Source organism: Epinephelus moara, chromosome 24, assembly GCF_006386435.1.
Source record: "Epinephelus moara isolate mb chromosome 24, YSFRI_EMoa_1.0, whole genome shotgun sequence".
Lineage (NCBI taxonomy): Eukaryota > Metazoa > Chordata > Actinopteri > Perciformes > Serranidae > Epinephelus > Epinephelus moara.
Genome location: NC_065529.1, coordinates 48,336,290 through 48,344,564, shown reverse-complemented (window position 1 = coordinate 48,344,564; position 8,275 = coordinate 48,336,290). Strand labels below are relative to the sequence as shown.

Here is an 8,275-nt window from a genome sequence, read left to right as displayed (position 1 = left end):
CCTGTCAGTTACAAAAACAGGCACTTTAAGTGGATGTAAACTGACAGGGCCAATTGCCCTGAGTGGTTCCATTGAAACCTGTTCTGCTGCTGTTGGCTGCAGCCCTGTCGCTCAATACTGGATTTCAAAAACTGTTGTTCTCACGACACACTTAGACAGATAAACATGATAAAATAGGGTCCCATTTTAAAAATACTGAAGTTTACCTTCAAACTCTCTCTCCACTCAAAAATGAGCTTTGCTTATTAGTTTATCTGTGTTTGAGCTTCACTGTGCAGAACGACGTATGTACAGAGTTTTCATCTCCTGAAGGTTTGACAGTTACTCTTTGCTCACGAAATCTGAGTTTAACACATGTATGAGCATGTTTTTTTTGACACTTCACGTAGTTTGTAAGCCAATCTTAATCCAGTGTGCAACTTACCCAGGAGCGATATGGAAACCCTGACGCCTACAGTGCACAAACACAGAGAACGGCCTTTACAGTGAAGAAGGAGAGAGCTTGCATCCAGCAGGAAACTTTTAAAATGAACAATATTTGCACATTAAAGGTTCTGGATTTCTTTAAATTAGAGAGAGGAGTAGGAGTGCTTTGAAAAACCATATTAAACACAAAACATAAAGCTTGTGGGCCAGAACCGGCCTACTGAAGGGTCCAATCCAGCCCACTGGATGACTTTGCACAACTGATATTGACGCACTTGTGAAGGCTGAGAGGTGTCAGGTTTTAGGAGAAAGTTTAACAGTGAGTAAAATGCTGCTTTTCCACCCTGACCAGAGTACAGCTCTCTGAAATAGCAATGAATACTTAATCTGATCATATTTAAAGATAGTGAACATTGTACAAAATATTGTCAATCAGCAGCTTCAGTACAAAAGAATCTGTATTGTGACGCCCCTCCCCTGTCTTGGAGGATGTTCTGGCCAACCTCATCAGGCAGTTGGCTGACATGAGAGGGTCTTTGCCTTGACCTGGGCCTTCCAGGCTACAAAAGCTGCCTCATGTTTCCACATGCTTTCTGACTTCCTACAACAGACGTCCACTCTGCATCCTTGCTTTTTGGTGTTGCACCTTCAACACCTTTGCGGCACACCTGAAACACATCCGTGCTTGGCTTTCATTACTGACTTTCTGACCTGCACACTCTATTGTTTGAGTTAATCTTAGTTTAATAAATGATGCTTGTTTTAACTAAATCTTTTGTGCGGACTCCCTACTTGTCACATTTATGCAGCCTGTTTGTGACAGTATCACACTAATATATTAAAACAGTGGTTCCCAACAGGTCCAGCCACTGGTGCCAGATTTCTCCTTAGTCATTAGTTCAAGGTCCCACAGTTCAATACATTTAGTGTCATACTTGTGTTTGGCCATGTCATTAAGCTAGTTTGCTGTCTCTGTCAAGTATCTCTCTGTGAGTGTGGCAGAAAACAGCACTTTAAAATAAATGCTCTGGGCTGGAAATCCACTGGACTTAAAAATAAAGTGTGTTTTTTACAAACTTGACACATTTGCGAGTCACTTGCGGTTCATTCAAAATGGGACTCAGCAGGTGGGAACCACTGTCCTAAAAATATATTGATGGAACTCTGATGCTACGGCACTGCCAAGACTTAGGATTTGTAAATGGACTGTAAGGCCGGGGACAAGTTAATGTGCTTCCTCAGTAGCTTCAACTTTGGTGTGTGATGCCAGCAGGACTGCACATGGGTGGGAATGTATGGAAAAATGCACATGTAATGACAGTGAGACTGAATGTGGAAAAACTGAGACATATTGCTGAGACTGCAATTATTTTACTTATGACATCTCAGACTCTTTACCGTCTGTTTTGTAAATTAACATTTTCACAGTGTACTTCTTCATACTGAAGAAAGGGAACATTTGGGGGTGGCTATTTATAGGTTGTGCAATGCTTTCACTGGTCTGGCCCATTTCAGATCAATTTGGGCTCTATAACCGAGCAGTACGTTACAGTTCAGGTCGGTACGCTTTCTTTATGTTTCCACTGTGAAAAGTTGTGGATGGTACCAACAGAACTGCTCTGTCCCGTCCCCATGTTTGGTCCCCCCTCTGTTGGGGTACCTAGCACACAGATCTGGTACTAAAAGGTGGAGCTGTGAACACTGCAGTCTGATTGGTCAGTAGAGGACGGTCACTCTGCTCAGGGCTGAGTTGTGTCTGGTTTTGAGGCTCATGTAACCACTGTTCATACTGTGGAGAGTTTTATTAGTAAACTGTAACTATAAAATGAAAGGATGTTTTGCTGCCTCTCACAGCAGCTGGAGTTGGAGAAAAAATAACTTCATTCACTGGGCCGACTGCCGGCAACTTTTAAGGTGGAACGTTTACTTGTAATGTTACTCAATGTATGAGTTGACGACGTGAATCCATCAGCACACCTTAAATTTCACTGTGACAACTTTGACCATCACTTTAGTTTTTTGTCTCTCTTGGATGACATAGACTTTCAGTAATGAGTGGATATTTTAGTAATAAGTGTTTAAAAATATCAGTTTCGACCAGATTATGTTAACAGCATATTCTAATCCTCTCTCAGAGTAAATAAAAAGCATCGCTAAGCGTCGTTCCTAGTGGCAACACTAAACCCCTGAGCTTGCCTGAGAAGGACTAAATGCACAAACCTGTTTTTTTTTGTTTTTTTTTTAAATATCCCATCTCACTGCAGCCTGTTTTTATTTTGTTCCGAAAATGTCAGCGTGCAGCCTCGTTCTGTGGACGATAAACGAGGTGCAGACTGATAAAGAAGGAAATACAGTGAGTGACAACAACTCCATCCACATGAAAGAGTACTGTTTGAGGTGGAAATGCTAAACAGACTAGGGTCTAGGTACCATGTCTGAAGGGTTACTTTTGGTTCCAAAGGTACCATACTGAAAGTGTTTGGTGGAAACGAGACTTATTTTTTGACACCCCTGCTTTCAAGGGTACTTGTATACGTCTTTAAAACATGAGGAGAGTGTCTCTAAAAAAAGGCCACTTGGGTTCAAAGTATGTTTTGGTGTGGTCACAGGTGTGCTCTGTTGCACCTGTAAACACGGTGATGTCACAGTGCACCGACACACCTTGGAGTGTCACCTGTACGTCACTGCAGCAGGATGACAGTTCATTAATAACAGATGAATTAACAGCCAGAGCGCTGAGCCTGCACGACACCTGAGCAAAGTCTGTCCACAGATTACAAACGTGATGTGACTGAAAGCTCCAGAAAAATCTAGCAAATGGATCTCGACTGCTTTTTCCACTTTTAAACTACATATTTGTTTACAGGAGCATTAAGCCTACAGATACTTATCCGCTGTGTGCTTCCATATTTGTGACACATTTATACCACAGACACAAAGATGCCTGGAGTCAAACATGTCCTGGCCACAACTTCCCAGTTTGTCTTGACCACAGTAGCCTGTAAAGTTTCGATTGGTCACTCTGTGGTCAGATGTTGCCATAGGGTGTGGTGTCTCAGCTAGGTATGAATGGATGCTGCTGTTTTTATTTAATGTTTTATAAAAATGTGACTTTAACTCTTCCAAATACAGACAGACAGCAGTGAGTGGATGGTGGAGCAGAGAGGACTCCAGGTGAAGTTGGGCATGGAGACAAGTTGTGTGTCCTCAAAGGGAACAAATCCTCCTCAGCATTAGAGCACCAGAGACCCCTGAACACAAGCGCACATTGCATGTCCTTTAAATAAACACAGCAGCTCACATTGTAAGTCCACCAAACACACGGAACATCCGGGAAACGCAACCTGATCTGCAAAAGACGTGGAATGTCTTATTTCTTTTCTTCCGCCCTTCAAACCCGGTAATGATGGAGGAGTAAAAGGCGACATGATTGGTGGATGCAGCCAGCAGAGGAGAAATGTAAACCCCTTCGTTTTGTTGCATCGGGGGGGTTGAAAGCTGAACGCTCCCCTCTTGTTTTCTCTCTCCCCCCTTTCCTTCAATGACAGCAGGAGCCAGCCGGGCGGTGCGGTGCGGCGCGGTGCGGTGGGAAGCTTCCCCCCCGGTACGAGAAGGATTTCCCTGCAAGTCTGCGGTAAGGACAACAACAGAACAACACCACCACCTAGAATAAACAACAGGCAAGCGAGGCTCACATCAATGCGAAGCACCAGGAAGGGAGAGAAAAAACGCACACAATACACAATGGTGTTGCCTGGGGCTGCCGCGATAGCTCTCAGACAAACCCGGGAGAGACTCGCTTCGGGTTTGCTTTGCTTGACAGCTGCAGGGCCAATGGAAATATGCACGGAGCCAGCTGCGCTAGGCTGCAGCCAATGGAAAAATCTGAAACGCTGAGCTGCTGCTGGGTCCAAATGGTGTAAGGTTAGGCTGGCTGCAGCAGCCACACCGCCGCCGCCGCCGCCGCTGCTGCTGCCGCTAAACTTCCACCAAATAAAAAAAAAAGCTGTTTGTGTTTTGGCTGCTGCAGTGGCCATTTTAGGTAAGAAGCGCCCTTTAACTTTTGGATGCGGCTTGTCTTTGTGGAGACGTGTGTGTGTGTGTGTGTGTGTGTCTAGACTGGACTGTGGTGGCCAAACAGTGCAGGACTCCGGCATCCAGACTGAATAAACTCCGCGGAGCTGCGAGCTTTATGTGGATTAAATAGATATTGCACAGAGTTCCACTCCTCCTCCTCTCTTCATCCCTCCTCCTCCTCTTTCCTCTCCCCTCCCTCCTTCCTCCCCTCACCTCCCCATCTCTCTCCTCTCTCCCCTCCCTCCCCTGCCTGCTAATTTTTTATGCATTTTTCTAAACTGTCATGGCGATTTTGTGTCCTTGGAAATAAAAAGCGCCAGTGTTTTTTCGGGCTAACCGGGGTGATGTCTCGCCGGTGAGAGCGTGTGTCCGGTGTCCGGAGCAGGTGAGCAGTCCGCCGGGGAGGGTTTTTCGGTGGAGAGATGTCCCCGAGAAGGAGTTTTTAGAGGCTGTCCACACGTGTAAAGGAGAGGGGCTGTTATAATGTATTTACAACAGCGATGCAGTGACATTACAGAGCTAGCGGAGAAAGCTAGCTCGGTAGCAGCGGGGTGCTAACATGAAATAGGACACAGTGTCTCCTTCTCTCTGTCCGTGTGTGTTGTGTGTTTTTCATCCCGCTTTCTGCTCGCCGGGAACTTCTTTTTATTTCCTCCCAGCTCGCTCTTCCCAACTTGTGGCAATCCAGCGGCTTGCAACATTCAAGCTAGCTGCTGCCTGTTAGCCCCTGCGTCTGCTAGCATTGATTATATAGCCAAAACCTCAAAGAGGTGTAAGCTAGGTTGTTAGCCTGTTAGCCTCTTGAAACGTGTGTAGCTGTAGCAGCCAGGTGTGTGTGCGGGCACACAATGAGTCATGCATGTATGTGGAGTTGTGTAGTGGTGGTGTTGGTCCGTCTATCCACATGCTTTCACCTGGCCAGGTGTGACACCCCTCTGGGCAACAGACAAAAGGGTGTGCCAAGAGCTAACTCCAATCACTGAGCTCTGACTTTATTTGTATTAAATGTTTAAATATGAAAAATAAGTTTTCCTATTATATTCAGACTTCACAGTGATGACTCTGTCCTCCACATATTTCCCCTTAAATCTGTATTTGGCACAAGGCTCTGCAGCTGCACATGACGATGTATTTATTTCTTCTCATCGCTTTAAAGGTTGCTGGTTCAATTCTCCTCAGGGTTTGATCACCAGGCAGTACACTGACCCACCTCACAGGGGACAAGGCACCCTGCTTTGCCTTGGTGTTGTTGTGTTGTTTGCATGTGGACTTTGTGTTGGTGACATGCAGCCCAGGCTATCTGAAGAATCTGAAAGTGTCTGACTACTTATTTCACTCTTTGTGCCACTTTTTACGGCCTGCTTGCAGAACTGCGGCTGCACTTTGACTCCATCATCAAGAGAAGTTGCTTGGGCGAGTAAAAAAAACAACTTTTGCCTCCTTCTCAGTTGTTGAGACAGCTGACTGTTGAAGCAGGAGTAGAGACAGCAGTGTGCATTTGTTGTAGGAATGTTCCTAACGACTAGTTTACCTGGCGTTTAAACAGAAGTTAAAACTTAGACTCGTCGACTAGTCGAGTAAGAGTCAGACAACACAGAGAAAACAGCCAAAATTGAGGACAGCTTCATCTGTAAACTGAGACACTGTCTGAGGCAAATATTGCATTTAATATAAAAGCCATTTCCAATAGTGAATCACGTTTAACCAAGTCAAATTTTAACTTTGCATCAGGCACGGTGAACATGGCACAATATCTTTATCACTTTATCAAAACATGATAACAGTTCACTAAATTAGAGTTAACAAATAACATCTATTGAAAATATTATTCTTCAGGAAAATAAGTCTTTTTTTATTGGGCGAACACAATTGCACTAAATCATAATAATTTAAATAAGTTTAACCAACCTGTATTTCTGGTGCTGACTTCCAAGGATAGCAATGTTTAAATGACTAGTTGACATATCCCTAATTTGAATATGTCACAGCACGCTAAGTACAATAACTTACCAAATGATTTGTGGTTTTATGTTCGTACTGATGAAGGATAAATACGTGTCAGCTGCTGTTTGTACAGAAAACAATGGAGAGATAAATACCAGCAAGTGTTGTCATTAAACGTGACCTTTCCATGACACCACACCTTTACACCTCTGATAATTTATTTGGTAATAACGAGTGTGTTTCCAGTAGTAATACATGGTCATTTTTGTTTATATCTGACAATTAATACCCATTTTTGAACGGGTAAAGTTCAAAGCCAACTTCCTGTACGTTTCTAAAAACCTTTTGTGATAATCACAGGGTGCAGACGACCCCTTTGTGTCAGCGTAATGTTTTAACTCGAGGCGACAGTGCGACACAAGATTTCAGTGATCCACCTGTTGTAGATAAATGCAAGCGCAAACATGTGTGGAATGTGGTGTTTAATAATAAATCAGGACAGATAAGCAGTGACACCACACTCCCTGGCCACTTTATTAGGAACACCCATGCATTTCAGTATCATCCAGCACAGCGGAACTGCCACAGATTCCACATTTGGGAAGGTTTTATCAGTTTTTGTAGACATTATCAGAGAAGTTTTCATTTATCTCTGTTTATTATTAGGCTTGTAGTTGGTTGTGGTGTACTGGAATTGATATTTAAAGGTGTGATCTTTGTTTTTAAAACAACAGAAACACCTCCCAGTCTTCACTACAGTGTTCATTCATTCATTCATTCATTCATTCATTCATTCATTCATTCATTCCTTTTGGAGCCTATCCCAGCTGACATTGGACGAGAGGTGGGATGGACCCTGGACAGGTCACCCTACTATCACAGGGCTGACACATAGAGACAGACAACCATTCACACTCACATTCACACCTATGGACAATTTAGAGTCACCAGTTAACCTGCATGTCTTTGGACTGGGAGGAAGCTGGAGCACCTGGTGCCGCGACACACCACAATATGATAAACATTTAGCTAAATTGCCACCTCTCTGACAGTATCAATGAAAACTGAACATTATCAGCTTTGTAAAGGTAGAATTCACAGCTGAGCTTTTGTATTGTGTTGCTTTAGATTTTATAACTTTACCTAATAAAGTGACCACTGATAGTGTTTTTGCACCAAACAACGTATTTGTTGATTACTTCACTCACGCGGCAGTACTTCAGTGACATGAGAACTGCTCCTTTCAGCCTCAAAATGATGACAGAAGTTATGGACAGTTACTTTTTAGCAGCAATTACAGCAATAGGCACACTGCACCCATGGATGTATAAAGAGAACTGTATACAGTGTCAGAGGTGGGACTACGTTCATTCCTAAAAAAGTTGCTCATTGGCGCATGGAGCCAAAAATGTTGACATCTCAGGTATAAAATTACCTGACTCTCCTGCATCATGGGTCCATAGAGCAAGCGCATTAGAGACCTCCGCCAGCCAGGCGACTAACTTCTGGTTTGGCCTTACGCTAAATTAAATGGGGATAAAATGATTAAATCATGCTGCTCTTCTGGACGTTTGAAATGTTATTGGACCAGATGGATCAAATCCCAATAGTGAGAAGAGTCATTTAGAGGGGGCTGTGATGTTAAGAAAATGTATTTGCTGATTCACAATGTAGGTCTCAAGGGAAAAAGTCATTTTGGGCCCAGTGTGATGGACCCGGAAGTTATAATTTCCATTGTTTTACCACTATGTCAAAGTGGCTTCAGAGCCCTGAGCTGTTGATGAGGGCTTGGTGGAAGCATATAGACTGTTTAATCGCTTTATAGGAA

The 8,275-nt window shown here is 43.6% G+C and overlaps 1 protein-coding gene across 4 annotated transcripts in view; it reads left to right on the top strand.

Annotated features, from left to right (window-relative positions):
* The first annotated feature begins 2,824 nt into the window (after window positions 1–2,824).
* The window catches only part of chd6 (chromodomain helicase DNA binding protein 6), a 168,303-nt gene continuing 162,852 nt past the window's right edge, over window positions 2,825–8,275 (top strand). The window contains exon 1 of one of the 4 annotated variants that reach the window (XM_050037645.1): window positions 2,825–4,060. The gene's annotated coding sequence lies outside the window, so the exon portion shown is untranslated. Of the gene's footprint in view, window positions 4,061–4,090; window positions 4,469–4,700; window positions 4,889–8,275 lie in introns of those variants that run through there. The other 3 variants (XM_050037646.1, XM_050037647.1, XM_050037644.1) reach the window with 3 other exon arrangements.